This window comes from Zalophus californianus, chromosome 2, assembly GCF_009762305.2.
Source record: "Zalophus californianus isolate mZalCal1 chromosome 2, mZalCal1.pri.v2, whole genome shotgun sequence".
In the NCBI taxonomy this organism is placed as follows: Eukaryota; Metazoa; Chordata; class Mammalia; order Carnivora; family Otariidae; genus Zalophus; species Zalophus californianus.
The window spans coordinates 116,961,791-116,981,281 of record NC_045596.1 but is presented as its reverse complement, the minus strand read 5'-3'; the positions used below and the strand labels follow the sequence as shown (position 1 = coordinate 116,981,281).

Sequence of the window (19,491 nt, the reverse complement as noted above, 5' to 3'; positions counted from 1 at the left end):
TAATTTGAATATGTTGTCTGGACACTTTTTTGACACTTCTTTTCATAGACATTCATGAAGTTTACCTATAAAGTTAATTTTGTCTCTTCCTTTCCAGTTCTATTTCTCTAATCATTATTTTCATCTTATTGACTGTTAAGCAGTAGGGTGATACCAGATACCTTGTACTTTTTTTTCTTAAAGTTCTAAAACCGCACAGTTAAGAAAAAAGTTTCTATTGTTTTTTATATTTGATACTCATTATCAGGTTTATTCAGCCTTTCATTCAACACATTTTTATTCAGATCTCACTCTGTGCCAGGAAATTTTCTAAATGATGGGAATGGAGTGGTAAATATGACAAAGTTTTTCATGGAGCTTATAAGAAAGTGAGAGAAATACATATATATGTATATATACATATATATATGTCTGCACACACGCACACACATTTTTCAGGAATTGTTACATGATTTAAAGAAAAAAAGAGCGGTAGGGAAATGCTTATTTTAGATAGGGTGTTCAGAGAAGGCCTATCTTAGAAATTAACATGAGAGCAGAGAACTGAATAAGCCATGTGGGTTACATGTTGCAGGCTCTGAGATAGAAGTCAGTATGCAGATCATGTATTAGGAAGTGCCCTTGGGACCAACACCTGTGGGAGAGAGAAGAAACAAAGAGTGGGCAGAGAGAGAAGCTCAATTGCAGTGCAGGTCCAACAACAGCCTTGTCCATTTTAATAGGGATCTCTAAGGTTGCAATGACCCCATTCAAGGGCTAGAATAAGTGGGGGCAGGAGGACTTGGCCTTTATACCCTTGCAAGGATCAGGCATTAGATATGGCTATCCCAGGAAATAGCACAACCATGAACAAGGTGGCATTGTTCAGCTAAGGCCAACGAGGCCATCCACTGCAGGCTGTTCACTGAGATTCTAGAAGGTGAGGTAACAAGAGCCTTTAAAGGGGATCTGGTTGAGCATCACAGGTCATGTGAAGGGCTGGAAGAAAGGCAGTCTATGCAGGGGGCAATAAAAGAAATGCTAAATAAGCATGAGCCTAGTATGTCCAAGAAGCTGATGAAGATCAGTTTGATAGAAGGATGCAAACAGGGAGAACAGTAGGAGACAGGTCACCCAGGCAGTATTGTCAGGCCATGTAGGTGATGGCAAGAAGTCTGGAATTTATTCTGAGTACTGGTAGAAGATTCAGGGGAGTCATAAAAGGGACATGATTTGAATTAAATTATGTTCTAAGAGGTTCTTTCTGGTTGCTGTTCGCAGGATTGACTGTAGGGCAACAAGAGTGGGAACTGAGAGACCAATCGGGAAGCAATTGCATAAGAGATTATGCTGGCTTGGACTGTGTTGGTAGCTGTGAAGGTGGTAAGAACTGGTTGAATTAAAAATATGTTTGAAGATAAAACCAACAAGATTTAATGATGGATGCAAGGTGGTGGGAAAGAGCATTTAAGGATGACCATACATCTCTGGCCTGAGCAACTGGTAAAATGGAGTTGCCTTTACAGAGTAAGGAAGGCTCTAAAGAGGAAAAGTGTGAGTGTTGGTGGGGAAAGAATGGAAACCAAGAGCTCTGCTTTGGACAAGTTATGTTTGAGACAGTTATTTTACATTCAGTAAAGATGTCAGCAAAGGGGTTGGAGCTGGACATGCCTTGGGATGTTATCAGTGCACATGTAGTGTTTAAAGTCACTCAGGATGGCAATTATAAAGAGAGGAGGGAAAACAGAGGATGGAAGGCTGAACACAGGGAACTTTAACATTTACATATCAGAAAGATACGGTGGCACCAGCAAATAAGAGTGACAGTGGATGACCGCTGATCTAGGTGAAAAAACCAGGGGAGTGTAGTCATAGTGCACTAAGGAAGAAACTATTGCAAGAAGGAGGGAGACATCCTCTTTGTCAAAAGCTGCTAAGAGACTAACAATTTTCCATTAATTTTGGCAGTGAAATGGTGCGGGTTATGGCCTGATTTTGTTGGGTTGAGGATAAAATATTGGTGATGAAGTGGAGACAGTGAACCTAGAAATAAGATTTAAGGAATTCCCTTCTATTCATAATTTACTAAGATTTTTAAAAAACCTTAAATATTTTATTTTATCCCAACATACTTTTTGTATTTGTTGAGAATGATTTTTCTCTTTCCATCTGACAATGCCGATTACCTTTATATATTTTATGATGTTGAAACATCCTTGCATGATGGGAAAACTCCATTTAATTATGATGTATCATTCATATAGATACAGACATATATGTGTGTTGAATTCAATTTGTTTTTATTTTACTTAGGATTTTCCTGTCTATGTTCATAAATGAGATATCATTGTTTTATGATTATCTTTTTCTTATGCTCTCCCTCTCTAGTTTTAGTTTTCAGGCTATAGTGGCTTCATAAAATAAATGGGGTAGCTTTCCCATTTTTAAGTTATCTAATATAACTTACATAATACTAGGATTACTATCTGCTTAATTCTTATAAAACTGTCTGGGTCTAGGGTCTTTGGAGATTAAGATGTTAGGGAGGGTATAGAAAATATTTTACTTGCAGATCTCATTATTTAAATGGTTAAATAATTTAAATAAATTTAAATTATTTAAATGGTTTATTGTTTTTTTCTAGAGTTAATTTTAGGATGTCAATTTTTTTCTTATTTGCTCTCAGATCATTTCTCTGCTTTCCTGCTGCAACCTACATCTCTGAGATTTCCTATCCAATTAGCTAGTTTGGGTCAATGGTAAGCCCTGGCAGAAGACTAGTGGGTAGGAGGAAGGGAGAAACCTCGCTATTTCTCCTGTCTTCTCTTTGCCTCCAGCAGTGGCTGTCTCTTCTGGGGTTCTAGCTCCCATGGTCTGGTTCCCTTTCAGCCCCTGCCACAAATCCAGCTCCCATCAGCGACGTTGTTCTTACACTCTAGTAATGCCCGATCCTTCCAGCCCCAGGGGTGGTAACAGTTTCCTGATGATACTAATCGTAGGGTTGCCTCACCACCTGATGTTTTACTTTGAAGTTCTCCTTTTGTAGCAAATCTCCTGTATTCAAGTCTCTCATTGGACTACCTGGAGAGGCTCTGTTTTCATGACTGGACCATGACTGACCCAGATAATTTATATTTTTCTGAAAAATCATCTACTTCATTTGGGTTTTCCAGTTTATTGACATATGTATGAAAAATCACTGGTATAATATTTAATTAAGATGCTAAGAATCTCTACCACAGCCATAGTTATGTCCTTTTATTCATTCCCAATATTGTTTGTGTTCTCTCTCCCCCTCTTACTCAAGTCTTGCTAAAGATCTGAAAAATATATCCAGATGGTTGGGGGCACTATACTGTGTATACTGGCTTAGGGTACAAAAATTATCACTGGAAAGATGAGAAAGAAAATGATATTTGTTTTTCAGAGGGAAATTGGATGGTCGTTCAAAGGAAATGGAAAGGAAGCTTTTAATTACATACCAGTTCATACATTTTGAATTTTGAAGCATGTGAATGATTCCCCAGTTCAAAGAATTAGATGCAAAATAGCTTAAAAGAGCCGATTTTGGATTTTCTTGTTTGGATTTTCTTGTTTTCTCTTAGTCTTTGTTTTTTCCTTTATTAATTTCAGCTTTATTATCATTTTTTCCTACCTTTCACTCTATCCAGGTTTACTCTGTTATTCTAGCTCACTTATTTTCAGTTTTCTTTCTGAATTTAAGGCTAAACTTATTTTTTTCTTTAAATTTTTTTATTGTTATGTTAATCACCCTACATTACATCATTGGTTTTTGATGTAGTGTTCCATGATTCATTGTTTGTGCATAACACCCAGTGCTCCATGCAGAATGTGCCCTCTTTAATACCCATCACTGGGCTAACCCATCCCCCTACCCCCCTATCCCTCTAGAACCCTCAGTTTGTTTTTCAGAGTCCATCGTCTCTCATGGTTCGTCTCCCCCTCCGATTTCCCCCCTTCATTCTTCCCCTCCTGCTATCTTCTTCTCCTTTTTTTTTTTCCTTAGCATATATTGCATTATTTGTTTCAGAGGTACAGATCTGTGATTCAACAGTCTTGCACAATTCACAGCGCTCACCAGAGCACATACCCTCCCCAATGTCTGTCACCCAGCTACCCCATCCCTCCCACCCCACCCCCACTCCAGCAACCCTCAGTTTATTTCCTGAGATTAAGAATTCCTCATATCAGTGAGGTCATATTACATGTCTTTCTCTGATTGACTTATTTCACTCAGCATAACACCCTCCAGTCCCATCCACATCGTTGCAAATGGCAAGATCTCATTCCTTTTGATGGCTGCATAATATTCCATTGTGTATATATACCACATCTTCTTTATCCATTCATCTGTCGATGGACATCTTGGTTCTTTCCACAGTTTGGCTATTGTGGACATTGCTGCTATAAACATCGGGGTGCAAGTACCCCTTCGGATCCCTACATTTGTATCTTTGGGGTAAATACCCAGTAGTGCAGTTGCTGGATCATATGGTAGCTCTATTTTCAACTGTTTGAGGAACCTCCATACTGTTTTCCAGAGTGGTTGCACCAGCTTGCTTTCCCACCAACAGTGTAGGAGGGTTCCCCTTTCTCTGCATCCTCGCCAACAACTGTCGTTTCCTGACTTGTTAATTTTTTTTAAACTTTTTATTTATTTATTCATGAGAGACAGAGAGAGAGAAAGAGAGAGAGAGGCAGAGGGAGAAGCAGGCTCCCAAGGAGCAGGGAGCCTGATGGACCCTGGGATCATGACCTGAGCCCAAGGCAGACGCTTAACCATCTGAGCCACCCAGGCGCCCTCCTGACTTGTTAATTTTAAGGCTAAACTTATCTTTAAGTATCATTTAGCCTATCTCAGTTTTTGACAGGTGGTAATTTCATAGTGTTTATTTCTAAATATTTTATTATTTCCACTGTGGTTTCCTACTTAATCATTGGATATTTAAGTGTATCTTCAATACTCCAAACATACGTGCTTTTTCAATTTTCTTTTTTTGTTTGTTTCTAATTTAAATGTACCATGACGAGAGACTGTGGTCTATATGGCAACTTTACTTTAAAATTTGTAACCTCACTTGTATGGTTTGTTTTATAGAAGTTCCACTAGGGCTTGATTAAAGCATACTCTCTATTATTTGGATGTGGGGTGTGTGTGTACCCACATTAACTCAAACTTGATAACTTTATTGTTCATATTGTTTATTTCCTTGCAATTTTTTCTAATTAATTAGTTTTTAATATAAGTGTGTTCAAATATCACACCATATTTTGAAAAATTGCCTTTATAATTGTCAGTTTTTGCTCTACTGATATCAAGACCATGTTGTTAGTTTCAGAGAAGTTTATGAAAATTATGTATTCTTGGTGGATTGGTACTTCTGTAGTATCCCATTTTTATCTTTATTAATGCTTATATTCTAGTTTTTCTAATATTAAGAAAATCTCTAACATTTGGGGTGTGTGTGTGTTTACCTGGCATATCTTGTTCTATTCTTTGTTTTCAAATTTTCAGAATCTTTTTAAGCTATGTATTTTGAACGAAGCACAGAACTTAAATTTTTAAAAATACAGTATGTTGAATGAAAGAAATAAAAAGGTCTCTATTTTCAGATAACATGATTATATAGTTAGAAAATCCAAAGGAATCCCCCACCACCACCACTACCAAAACCTCCTAGAACTCATAAGTGAGTTCAGCAAGTAGCAGGACAGAAGATCAACATGCCCAAATCAATGGCATTTCTATATACTAACAGCAAACTGGTAGAAACTGAATTTTTAAAAAATGCTATACTATTTACAAATGCTCCAAAGAATATTAAATACTTAAGTATAAATCTAACAAAAATGTATAGAATCTGTATGATAAAAATTATAAGATGATCTGGATAAATGAAGAGACATACTGCATTCATGGATTAAAAGACTCAACACAATACAGATGTCAATTTTCCCAAGTTTAATGTGATTTCCATAAAAATACCAGGCAAGGTTTTTTGTAGACATAGTTAAGATTACCTAAAACTTCTGTGAAATGAAAAGGGAACTAGAATAGCTAAAACAATTCTGAAAAAAAAAAAAAAAGCATAAAGTGGGAGGAATCAGCCTACCCGGTTTCAAGACTTAGATGGCTACAGTAATCAAAACTGTGACACGGGTGGAGGGATAGACACATAGATCCTCCACGGAACAGAATAGAGAACCCAGAAAGAAATCCACAGAAATAGATTCAGCTTATTGTTGACGAAGTTGCAAAAGCACGAATCCATAAAAGGAGAAGCTATTAATTTGGACTTCATCAAAATTAAAAACTTTTGCTCTGGGAAAGACTCTTAAGAGAATGAAAAGACAAATTACAACTTGGGAGAAAATATTTGCAAAACATATATCTGACAAACGACTTGTATCCAGAAAATATAAAGAGTTCTCCAAGTACCGGGACGCCTGGGTGGCTCAGTCAGTTACGGGGCTGCCTTCGGCCCAGGTCATGATCCCAGGGTCCTGGGATCAAGTCCCACATCGGGCTCCTTGCTCAGCAGGGAACCTGCTTCTCCTTCTCTCTCCTGCTTGTGCTCTCTCTGTCAAATAAATAAAATCTAAAAAAAAAAAAAAGAATTCTCCAAGTACCATAGTAAATAAACACATAATCAAATTAGCAAATGGGCCAAAGACATGACCACACACTTCACCAAACAGAACATACAGATGGCAAGTAAGCACATAAAATGAAAGGCAACTTCATTAACCCTTAGGGAAATATACATTAAACTGACAAGATATCACTACATACCTATCAGAATGGATTAAATTAACAATAATGACAACACAAAATGCTGCAAGAATGCAGAGAAACTGGATCATTCATACATTGCTGGTAGGAATGTTAAATAGTACATCCAATCAGGAAAATTGTTTGGCCTTTTTTAAGAAGTAAACATGTACTTATCATATAATTTAGCAACTGTGCTCCTGGACATTTACCACAGGGAAATGAAAACTTACGTTCATGCAGAAACTTGTACATGAATGTTAATAGCAGCTTTTTCATAATAGCCCCAAACTGGAAATTATCCAATTGTCCTTCAATGGGTGAATGGATAAACTGTGGTATATCTATGCCAAAGAAGAGTATTCACCAAGAAAAGGAAAGAAATATTGATAAACATCATAACTTAGATGAAACCCAAGAGAATAATGATGGATGAGAAAAAAAAAGGTTACATACTGAATGATTCCATTTATATAACACTGTTGAAATAACAAAATTATAGAGATAGAGAAAAGATTAGTGGTTGCCAGGGGTTAGAGATGGGTAGGAAGTGGGTGTGGCTTTAAAGGAGTAGCAGGAGGAAGCCCTAGATGATGAAACACTTTTCTGTATTGATTGTGGTGGTAGCTGCAGGAAGCTCTCAATGTGCAGGCAATTTGTTCAGAAATTTTTTGCACTTTGCAATCAAAAAGAGCAAGATAATGACAACCTGAAAACTCAGAAGGTTGTTACTACTGCAAAGTACATTTTGCACAGAAGATGCAGAAATCTGTGTTCTTGGAGTTCATCATGACATGGACTCCTAAGTTTTGATCAATGAGAATTACATTTTAATTTCATATTCATGCAGCACATGGACAATACAAATTATTCTTTCTGGTTCAGTATGTTAAATACCGGATGCCATCTGCATTAATACATTAAAAAATTCATTCAACTTTTAAGAAGTATGTAGACATTTGGCCTTTTATCAACTAGAAGATTTCCTATAATGTTGATTAGAAAATCGTTCTGGGAAGGAATCCATCTAAAATTTTAGGTGAAAGAAAGTTTGAAGATTGCTAAAAGTTTTCCCTTTGACATAGTCTAGAGTACAATTAGGACAAACCCTATTCTAAAATAATTGTTCCCTAATTAAAGAAACAGTTGGATAGAACTTCTTACTTCAAGTCCTTTCCTGAAATATCAGTTTTTATAAATATCCATCTGTCTGGGTTTTAATTTCCCTTATCATCATGGTTATGTAAACACAAGTCTCAATTTTTAAATATGGGTTTTTAAATTAGAAATGCAAGATACATCTCTTGAATGTTCTCAATGTATCATTGATTAAGATAATACTAATCTGTAGGAGGCAGATATGAAACTTGGATAATAACATTTCTTGGCTAATTGTAAAAAAATATAATAGGTTAGTAAGTTCTTTTAATATGCAAATTTCATTTCACAATTATTTATTGTGATTAGTGATGTATTTGAATATGTCTTTACTACTGTCTTTGTTTTCCTTTTGCCATTCTTTTCCTTATCATAATTTTCCTTCTCTTTTTCTTGCTTTCTGCTGAATTGATAAATGCCTTTATTCCATTTTTAAATTTCTTTGCTGATCTTGGAACTCTAAGTTGTATTTCTATTCTTGTTGTTACCCTTATTTTTTTTTGAAGCACATTTTTTTTATTATTATGTTATGTTAATCACCATACATTACCTCATTAGTTTTTGATGTAGTGTTCCAAGATTCATTGTTTATGTATAACACCGAGTGCTCCACGCAGAACGTGCCCTCCTTAATACCCATCACCAGGCTAACTCATCCCCCCACCCCCCTTCCCCTATTTTTAACCTATGCAACTATACATTTTTGTAGAAAGTTTTAAATTACTATTTATAACCATTCTCCTAAACACACTGAGGGTCTTAGCATGATTTAGACATAGAACAACTCCTGATATTATTATTATATAGAATTATATAGAATTTTAGTGTTTCCTTTTTTTAATCACAAAAAGTTTATTATTATAGTCAATGGTTAATTAAAATATATCCACTTATTTTCTCAACTTCTTTGCTTATTATTATTGCTTTCATGCAATGTCTCCCTGGCCTGCCTGGTTCAAATCCTGATTCTTACTAGCTATGAGATCTTAATTTTTCTGTATCTCAGTTTCCTTACTGTGAAATGGGGTTAAAATATGTATCTATGACATGGGGTTATTGTGAGGATTAAAAGTAGCTGGTGTATGTAAAGTGTTAGCTATTGTTATAATATTATTCGGCTCTTTTTTTTATATTCAAGTTAATTCTGTAGTGGGTCTATTAGGGATAAACTTCCCATGGGTGAGGTGTCTATTTTGTCATTCTTTTGCGTGATAGATTAGTTTCACTGTGAGAATTTAGCTAGATAAGGAATTATTTTCCTTTGGCTGTTTGGATAGTTATTTCATCTATCAGTGCTGATGAGGAGATTGCTGCCTGCCTGATTGTCCGTTTTTAATAGGCAACATGTCTGTTTTCTATGGTAGCTTTTAGGATTGTCCAATTTGCCCTTGATATTTTACAGTTTCCCTACAATGTGAATTTATTTTTATTTATGTTGCTTGGAATTTGTTGTGAACTTTTACTTCAAGGATAGGTCTTCAATTGTGGAAAATTTTCAACCATTATCTCTCCAAATATTGTTTCTCTGTCTTTCTCTTTCATCTGTTTTCCCCTGGAACTCCTATAGATTTATTTTGGAGCCTTTCCATATATTATTCATGACTTAACTTCTCTTTCATAGTTTCTTGTCTCCTTATGCTGCATTCAGTGTAAATTCCCCAGCACTATTTTCCAGTTCTCTCTTTGGCTAATTTCAGTCTTGACTTTATCCCATCTATTAAGATTTTTAATTTTAAAGGACGCATTTTTTTCTAAAATTTCTAATCAGTCCTTTTTCATACCTACTTGCTCTTAAGGATCTTCATTTTTAGTTGGTTCCTGTAAATAGCTACTCAACTGCCTAAGTATCCACAGTCATGTATGTGGAGGTAAGGAAAATTCAGGACTGTGACCAGCTAAATATTCAAGAGGGTAAATGCTTTAAATTTATTCTACCTTATTTAGTTATAATTTTTATAAATTGAGTGACTATTTTTGTAAAAATAATTCCTCTGCAGTGATGAGGATTCTTAAAATGTCTCATCTTCTATTTAGCACCCTACTTCATCAAGCTCAGGGAATCAACCATCTATCTGCATCAAACATAGTCACACTGCAACACACATTCCAAGGAAAATCACACTGTTAAGGTAACAGACATGCAAACATACAGTCACTTATTCCTTATTTCTTCTCAGGCAGTGCAATAGACCCAGGTTGATTTGCCTGGCTCATGGGGGACAGTAATTAAGAGCTCAATAGATTCACAGGCGCCTGGGTGGCTCAGCTGGTTGAGCGACTGCCTTCGGCTCAGGTCAGTCCTGCATCGGGCTCCCTGCTCAGCGGGGAGTCTGCCAAAATCCGGGGTCAGATACTCAACCAACTGAACCACCCAGGTGCCCCAGACAATAGCTTTCTGATACACAAAGGTAAGCACCAAAGCACCAATGAAATGAAGATCAAACAGGTAATTAGTATCAGGCCTAGGATTAGAATTTATGGTTTTAAACTCTTCGTTAATGTCCACGAAGGCAGAAGAGCCTATAAATAAATATGAATATTTAGTCCATTCAGAAACCACCTGAGATATCCGTTATACTTTGTAATGAGTCTATTAGTAGTATAAAAATTGTTACTTCTGACATGTTATAAACAAAATCAACAATCTCATGGACCCATTATGAGGTACTTAAGAACTTTGTTTTGAGGGCTCTGGAAGGCAAAGGAAGATAGCCAAAGGAGCTCTCTGTAAATGGGCAGCTTTCCCAGATAACCCCAGAAGGAAAAAAGAATGAACGAATTAATGAATCAGAGTTCTTTTAATAGCCCTATTATGATGTCTAATTGTGAGTGTAAGACCCTATGACTTCATCACAAAATTCAGCATTCTGGTTGAAAATGTGGACTAAACTTGCACTCTTTTAAGACACTAAAATTTGCACAAGCTCTTGTCACTTAAGAGAAACTGACTCTAGTAGGAAAACTCTAAGGTCTTCATACATACGAAACCATATTTAAAATCACAAAGATTTTCACAAGTCCACTCTCACCATCATAGGTAGTATATTTCTGAATGCTTACTGTGTATCAGGCAATCTCATTTTATCCCCCTAATAGGCCAACCAGTGTGGTAGATCTGATTATCAATGTTGCCTCCGTTTTATAAACAAAGAAACTGGAGATTTAGACAAGTTATGTAACTTGCCCGAGGTCATGTAACTAGTAACAGCAGGGCTGGGATTTGTACCCAAGTCTGACTACAGAGTTTAGCTCCAAGTCACTATGATACATAAGCTCCATTTCTTTACAAATGGGGATGAAAATTCATGAAAGAAGATATTTCTATACCTCCAGTGCCTGGAACTGTGCCTGACACCTAATGGTGCTTATAAATATTTGTTGAATATACAAATGACTAAATTTACAAGGATCAAAAGGACTGTGTGCATCTTCAAATGGGCTTATGAAGCTCCTACTAACTTACAAGGTATGCGTGACCCGAGAAAGGTTTTCAAGCAAGACTTAGCTGTTACCTTGTTAGTCTTGACCAAATTGCTTCAAAAGTGTCACAGTGTGAACTTCAGGGGAGTCCTCTGATCTTTCTACCTCGTGTTTACTTTCTGCTGTGCTGCTAAGCTGTGAACTGGGAGAGATACTATACAGTGGGAAATATTTTTTACCCCTGAAGCATAAATTTAGGGGATAGTCTTTTTCATCCTTGCTTGTTCTTCAGTATCTCCTGATGAATTTGCAAGAAGTATATTCTGAATGGGAGACCTAGCTGTTGAGTGTGGCCTCTGGAGTTGGCCTGGGCCAGAATCCAGGTTCCATCCCTTATCAGCACGTGACATTAGTAAGGTTATCTCTGCCTTACTTTTCTCATTCAAAAAATGCTCTGAGTCCCCAAGGGTTGTTGTGAGAACTAAATGAGTTAATTTATGTAAGAAGCATGGCATAGTGCCCAATATATGGTATGGGATCAATAATTGTTAACTATGATTACATCAAAAGTATTGTTTCCTTCAATGTATGGAAAGAAATTTAATTCATCAGCCAACAGGTATCAAGTGCAGAGGATACAGAAGCAAGGCAATTGTCCGCTTTCATGGGCCTCACATTCTAGAAGGAGACTCAGAAGATAAAATAAGATGCACTATATGTCTGCTGGTGAAACATGCCCGCAGAAAAGAGTAAGAGGATGTAAGGAGGTGGTGGAGAAGATTATTTCATAGAGGGTGGCAGGGAAGGTCTGAGGGACATACCTGAAGGAAATGAGGTAGGACCCTATGGAGATCTGAGAATAGAGTATTTCAACAGAGGGAATTCCTGGCCTATTTAAAAAGAAGAAGAAGAAGAAGAGGAAGAAGAAGAAGAAGAAGAAGAAGAAGAAGAAGAAGAAGGAGAAAAAGAAGAAAATAGCCAAGGAGTCAAGGAAACAGAGTGAACTGGGGGTGGTAGAAGACAGAGCCAGGAAGGTAGCAGGGGAATCCAGATCCTGCAGGGGCCTGCAGGCCGTGAGGAAGATAGTAGATTTTACCCCCAATCAGATGGGACTCATTAGTGGGTTTTGAGCAGAGGCTGGACATGATTTGACATGTTTGAGAAGGAGCACTGTGGCTGCTGTGTGGACAGTCGACTGTAAAGAGGCAGGGGCAGAAGCAGGAAGACCAGTAAAGATACTATTGCACTGGTACAGATGAGAGATGATGGAAGTTTGGACCATGATGGTAACAGGAGACAAGATAGTTAGTGGTTAGATTCTGGATGTATTTAAAAGGCAGAGCTGACATGGTTTACTTCGGATTGGACCTTCAGTGTGAAAGAAAGAGGAGAGTCAAGGATGGCCCCAAGGTTATTATACCTAAGGTACGGTAGACTCTTTCACCATTTTTTTCTATTATGGGGAAAGGAAGAATATATTTGTCAGAGTACTCCAGAGAAACAGAATCAATAGGATATACATATATACAAATATAGAGAAAGAAGTTTATTATGAGGCGTTGGCTCACATGATTATGAGGCTGATAAGCCTCAAGATCTGCAGGGCAAATTGGTAAACTGTGGGCTCAGAAGGGCTGATGTTGTAGCTCCAGTCCCAAGGCCAGCTGCTCAAGACCCAGGAAGGGCTACTGTGAAGGCAGGAAAAAATCCAATGTTCCCATGTGAAGGTAGGAGAGATTCTCTCTTACTTACAGGGGGCCAGCCTTTTTGTTCTATTCAGGCCTTCAGCTGTTTGGATGAGGCCCACCCACCTTGGGGAGGATAATCTGCTTTATTTTCTATTGATTTAAATGTTAATTGCAGGGGCGCCTGGGTGGCTCCATCGTTAAGCGTCTGCCTTCGGCTCAGGTCATGGTCCCAGGGTCCTGGGATCCAGCCCCACATCGGGCTCCCTGCTCTGCGGGAAGCCTGCTTCTCCCTCTCCCACTCCCCCTGCTTGTGTTCCCTCTCTCGCTGTCTCTCTCTCTCTGTCAAATAAATAAATAAAATCTTTTAAAAAAATGTTAATTGTATCCAGGGGAGCCTGGGTGGCTCAGTTGGTTAAGCGTCTGCCTTTGGCTCAGGTCACGATCCTGGGGTCCTGGGATGGAGCCCCGCCTGAGGCTTCCTGCTCAGCAGGGAGCCTGCTTCTCCCTCTCCCTCTGCCTGCTTCTCTGCCTACTTGTGTTCTCTGTCTCTATGTCAAATAAATAAATGAAATCCTAAAAAAAAAAAAAAAAGAGTTTTGCTTTGAACATGCTAAGTTAGAGATATTTAATAGACCTCAAAGGAAAGGTGTGGGTCAGCAATTGGGTGTAGAGAACAGCGTCCTTGAGGTATCGTATTTTTCTTTTCCCTTGTACATCCCATACACAATCCTGATATGAAATTCCTTGTGTTAACATTGACTTTAATTGACTCTGGCCTAGTTATTAAGATTAAACTGCTAATTTACTGACAGTTATTTAGCTATATCAGAAAACTTATTCTTTAAGACATCATGGCTTCTTACTTTTGTGAAACTTCACCTTTGCTGGTTTATCTTTCTGGATGCCTTCTCCTCATCTGTCCACCTGGAAAATACATTTTTTTAAGATTCATGAGATGGTACCACTTCCTTCCTGAATCTTCCTAAATTGTTTAGGCAAACTTCAAACTGTAGACACTCCTGTTCTGGCTTCTCTTCAGATTCTCCCTCCTTTCCTTTCTTCCTTTCTCTATTTTTCTTTTTTCTGGAAAATAGAAAGTTTTCATTTTCTCTCCCTAGTATACATGCATATATAATTAAGGCAATATAGAAAATAATAAAATGATAGGAAAAACGCACCTAAAAATCCCAGGGTAATAATGTTTAACTGGTTTCAAGAGTTTGCTAGATTTATTTACCCCAAATTATATAATTTTATAAAAGAATGTTTTAGTAACTTGTTTCATAGCCTGCTTTTTTATTTTTTATTTATTTATTTAAAGATTTTATTTATTTATTTGACAGAGAGAGACACAGCGAGAGAGGGAACACAAGCAGGGGGAGTGGGAGAGGGAGAAGCAGGCTTCCTGCCGAGCAGGGAGCCGGATGCGGGGCTCGATCCCAGGATCCTGGGATCATGACCTGAGCCGAAGGCAGACGCTTAACGACTGAGCCACCCAGGCGCCCCTAGCCTGCTTTTTTAATCAACACTATGTCATGACCATCTTTTAATGTCAACCAATTAGCTACATATGACTCATTTTAACAGTTGCTTATTTGAGTGTATGGATACAATATACTTAATTTATCTCATTTCCCAAGGAGGGTTTCAGTTGTTTTCACTAATTTTTTTTCTATAATAAGTAATGCAATGATTTATATGTGGCTTTACCTGAGTCTTTTTAATTATTGCATATATTTCATTATTTGGATATAATAAAATTTGTTTAGCTAGTCCCTAACTGATGGATGTTTTGTTCATACCACACACACACACACACACACACACACACAGTTGAAAGAATGGAAGGAAAGAGGGAAAGAAAGAAGGAAAATGTAGGAAAAGGGAGAATTATTGGCTCATATAATTGTAATTTCCAGGGCATCCTGGCTTTAGGCCCAACTGGATCCAGGACAGAAATGGTGCCATGAGGACTATCTCCATTTCATGGCTCTGTTTTCCTTTGGGTTTGCTTTATTTTCAAACAGACTTTGTCCATGTTATATCAGAGCTGGCCCCAGACAGCTCGAAGTTTATATTGTCCTTAGCTTCCATGATCATCTCTGAAGGAGAGACTGCTCCTTTTCTGGTAGTTTCAGCAAAATTCCCAGAGACAGCTTTAACTGGACCAGCTTCAGTCACATGTCCATCTTTGAATCAATCACTGTGGTCAAGAGGAAGGAAATCTGGGTGACCAACATGCCCCTGGAGCCAGGAGAGAGGTTCTGTCTCCTCTCCCCTCTGCAAACTTCATGGGCTGAGAATGTAGGTAGGAAGGTTTTGAAAAGGTATAAAGGTGTTCTGTTACCAAATGACATAGGCATGGTAATTGAGAAGTCCAAAACAACAATAGTTAAGGTGGATTAACGCAGTTAAACAAAACAAAACTAGTGCTTTTTGTGAAGGAATAAAAGTTTCTAATGACTACAGATCTGTGTAACATCAACCTGCAAAATGTCCATGGTTAGAACTTTATTTTAACCAACAGATGCCACACTGTTTCTGCTTTAAGGTTGGGTGAATCCTGCCTCTTGCCAATCAGCCTTGTCTTCTTGTCTTTTTGCAACATCTGTCAGTTACTCATCCATGGATGGTGAGCAGAATTGGATCAATGAACTTCCACTATCTTGGGCAGACATTACTTCATCCCTGTGCCAGGTCTGTTCCTTATGGCAGCTGAGGTATTACAGACTTTTTTACTTTGCCCATGCTGAAGATTTTCTTTAACAGAGAGTTGGCAGGAGGATACAGAAGAATCGAGGGGCATTGTAGCCAAAGCTGAGACCTTTGTTTTGAGTCTCATGGGAGATTATTAGATAACTAATACACTGATCCCCAAATGTCACATTTGACGTTTGATTATTTTCTGATCTCACCAAAGGCCAGCATATAATCTGAGGCATGACTATCCCAAGGCATATGAATGACCTGGGTAGGCTAATCATTTGGTAGCCCTTGAAATCACTTTATTTGGCACTTAGGAGAAACAGAGGGTAGCGGAAAAGCCTCCATCACCAGTAGCTGTCTCCCCTCCTCTGTCCAAAACTTGCATGCCCCAATCAGTAGGACAAAAACCCTGTGGTACCAGGACATACCCTTGTTAGCAAAAAGATTATCAACTATTTACCTTTGCATGATTCTAGGGTCTTGCAAACTACACCCCACCACTATTCCAAGCAGATAATCCTAGTGTTCCTTCTGAACATGCATAGTACTCACCCGTTGGAGTTCTAGAAAATAGTTTTCTCCATCTTGTTGCACACTTAGTTGGGTCATTCTTAAACCTGCCTAGCTCAGAGGAATGTATAGAAATTTGAAGAAGTTGGTATTTAGCAAGTGGATCATTAAACTTTGGAGCCAAAGTTAACCGATTCAGGGCACCTGGGTGGTTCAGTTGGTTGGGTGACTGCCTTCGGCTTGGGTCATGGTCCTGGAGTCCCGGGATCGAGTCCCGCATCGGGTTCCCTGCTAAGTGGGGAATCTGCTTCTCCCTCTCCCGCTCCCCCCTCTTGTGCTCTCTCTCTCTCTCTCATTCTCTCTCTCAAATAAATAAATAAAATCTTTAAAAAAAACCCACAAAGTTAACCGATTCAGAGCCAATGTGAACCAGGGTTTAGTGACACCAAGAAGAGAATGAAATGATAGTATGTACGGGTTGGAGGGTGAGGGTTGCCTGGGGGAAGGAGGGAGAGTTTGCTAGCAAAAATAAGGTGAAATGTAGAACATTTTCAACTCTTTTTAGCTGTGGAACCCTTATTCAAAGGAAATTTTACTCCAATTTGGAAAAGAAGGCAGCTGGGTTAAAGAGTGGCCCAGACCCATTTGTTCCTCCCCCGACATACAGCAGCCCCTGAGGCCCTCTGAGGGAATTCTCAGGGCTCAACATGGCTTAAAAACCGCTGACCTGGACTGTCTACTAGAGTAACAGTGAAGAATGTAGTTTGCGCAGAGACAAACTAACGCTGCCTAGGCTCTGTTCCAATGTTAAAAGGGGAGCACAGCTGAGGAAAAATGTCAAGCCATTAAACAGGTATCTTGGCGCGATTCTCCATCAGACAACAAAAGTGATGCTTTGTGTTCTTAAACTATTCTATCATATTGTCTTTTACTATTTGGATGGCATGTAGAGGATGGTAAACCGTTGCCTAATATCAGCTGTAATTCCAACTAAGCTTAGGTTAATTATTTTATCCAATCCCCTTCCTACTAGTTTTGTTTTAACTGTGACAAACCTTTTCCTATCCCTCCCTCAGGCTCTGGTCAATCAAGAGCTGACTAGACTTCTCTCATGTCAGCCTGTAGTATGATTTACATTTCCTGAAGCTCCCGTGGAGAGGAAAAGATTTCTGTTCAAGTATGCATCCCTTGCACCTATCACAGGACTTGCCAATAGTCAACAAATATTTGCTGAATGGATGACAAGAGCAGAGACAAGATGGCTAAGGGCCCCATAGAACAGCAACAAAACCACACAACGGGGAATCCGGACAGGTGCCAAATACAGGGGCTTGAGAGCTGATTTGAATACAACTTATGTAAACTCTTTAAGACTTATTTTCTCCTCCATAAAATGGGAGTCATGATATGGTGAAGTTACATTTTTCTGAGGCATCTAGTTGCAGTTATCTTAAAACCCTTACATTATCCATGAAGTAAAATAAGTATGCATGATTTGGTACATCCCTCTACTGACTCTCAGCAACTCCAAAATAATCCCCTTTCCTTCGCTGTTTATTTTTCAGTACAGATGAAGTAGCTATTTACACACACACAAATAAATTGAGAGCATATAGTTGAATTCATGTTAAAGGCACATTTGGGCCAACTCTGGTTTATATATCTTCTAGAGTTCTGGGATTATTAGGCTGCTGAACGTATGAAAAAACCTGGCCTAATATCTGACATATGGCCATGGGTGTACAATTAACGTAAGCCCCTTCCTCTTGCATCAGGACAGACAGCAGGGTGCCGTGAGAGAATCTGTAAGAGGCTGGCTTGACTCTCATCTGCCTCCCTTCCACCCCTGTACTCCTCCAAGCCAATTTACAGAATACCTCAAACCCCAAAGAAACAGCCTTTTGAAAAACAGATTACATCATACTGTGATTGTCTTATATTGCATCCAAATGGTTCTTACAAAATGGCAGCACAGTATTCCTCTCCTCTAGGACAACTGTTCAGGACTGGTCACAAGTCCCTTTCCAACTTTATAACTTTGGTAAATTGTGAACCGTTCGCTCTTTCCCACTCACTCCCCTGACACTGTTATGAAGCTCTGTCCTGGCCAGGCTCCGTGCTAGGTCCAAAGACCGATAAAACACAAGTGAGAGATAAACAAGTAAATAGACAGTTTATTAGTACAATGTGATCATGTAAGTGCCAAGACAGGGCAATTCTCATGATTCTCAGAACGCCGAGGAAGTCACTAACCCAGAACAGGGACGGAGAGAGCAATGGGCAGAGACAGCTTTCTGGAAGGAAGACTCCTGGGCTGAGTGCCTTCTAAACTGCAGCAACAAGTCTCTGCTAAAGTGAGATGTGGGTAAAACACAGTAATTTTAGTTTCAGAGAAATGTAGAATCTTAAAATTTGAAGGAAGCTTAGGAACCTATTTCCATGTCGTGTTTCTTCAATAGCTTGTACTCTGGGGTCAGACTGTTTGGGTTCGGATTCAGATTCTGCCACCTTTAATCTGTGGGGATTAGTTTGGGGGAAAGTTCCTTAAACTCCCTGTGCCTCAGTTTCTTCACTAATGAAGTGAATAAATAATAGAACCCGGAACAGAGCCAGTTTTCAATGAATACTGACCATTAAAAATTATATCCTATGCTATTACTGATCACCAACAAATGCTTACAAGAAAGTACAATTATTCAGTTCTTTGATTGTTTGTTAAATACTTGTTTCTAAAGTTAACAGGTTTTCTGCTCATAGGCCTTCAATAAATAAAAGATTTTATAAACATTTTCCCTAACTTCAAAAGTCTTCAACATCTTATATGGAAGCAAGACCTTGTTCAAGACAGATGCCTTATTATATCAAATTATTTAGCACTGAGAGTAGAGGCATACGTTCAACACAATGAGAGGGTTTTAAAAATTTTGTCTGCTATGGACTTTAGATAACCTTTCTCCTAATAACCATAAAACTATTATACACATATTAAAATACATGAGTAAGAAAATAAATCCCTTTAATTCATATTCTTCTCAAAATTTATGACATGGTCCAGAACTTAGTAAATGCTTTCTTAATACAAAGTGAAAATTAATAATGTAAACAGGGTCTTGCTAGAAATATTTAAATACTTAAGGAAACATACTCTGAAACACCCCTAGTCCATGTGGTATGTCTCACCTATATACAGTTGGTTTACTAGGTAGAAGGAGCTCATTAAAATAATTCCAACAGGCC

General features: G+C 38.3%; 1 long non-coding RNA gene across 1 annotated transcript; it reads left to right on the top strand.

Moving 5' to 3' along the window:
• Window positions 1–1,014: 1,014 nt before the first annotated feature.
• On the top strand, window positions 1,015–17,453 carry LOC113924280. Its single transcript, XR_003520619.1, has 3 exons — window positions 1,015–1,135; window positions 1,261–1,362; window positions 17,331–17,453. It is a non-coding gene; the product is annotated as an uncharacterized LOC113924280 (long non-coding RNA).
• Window positions 17,454–19,491: the final 2,038 nt, after the last annotated feature.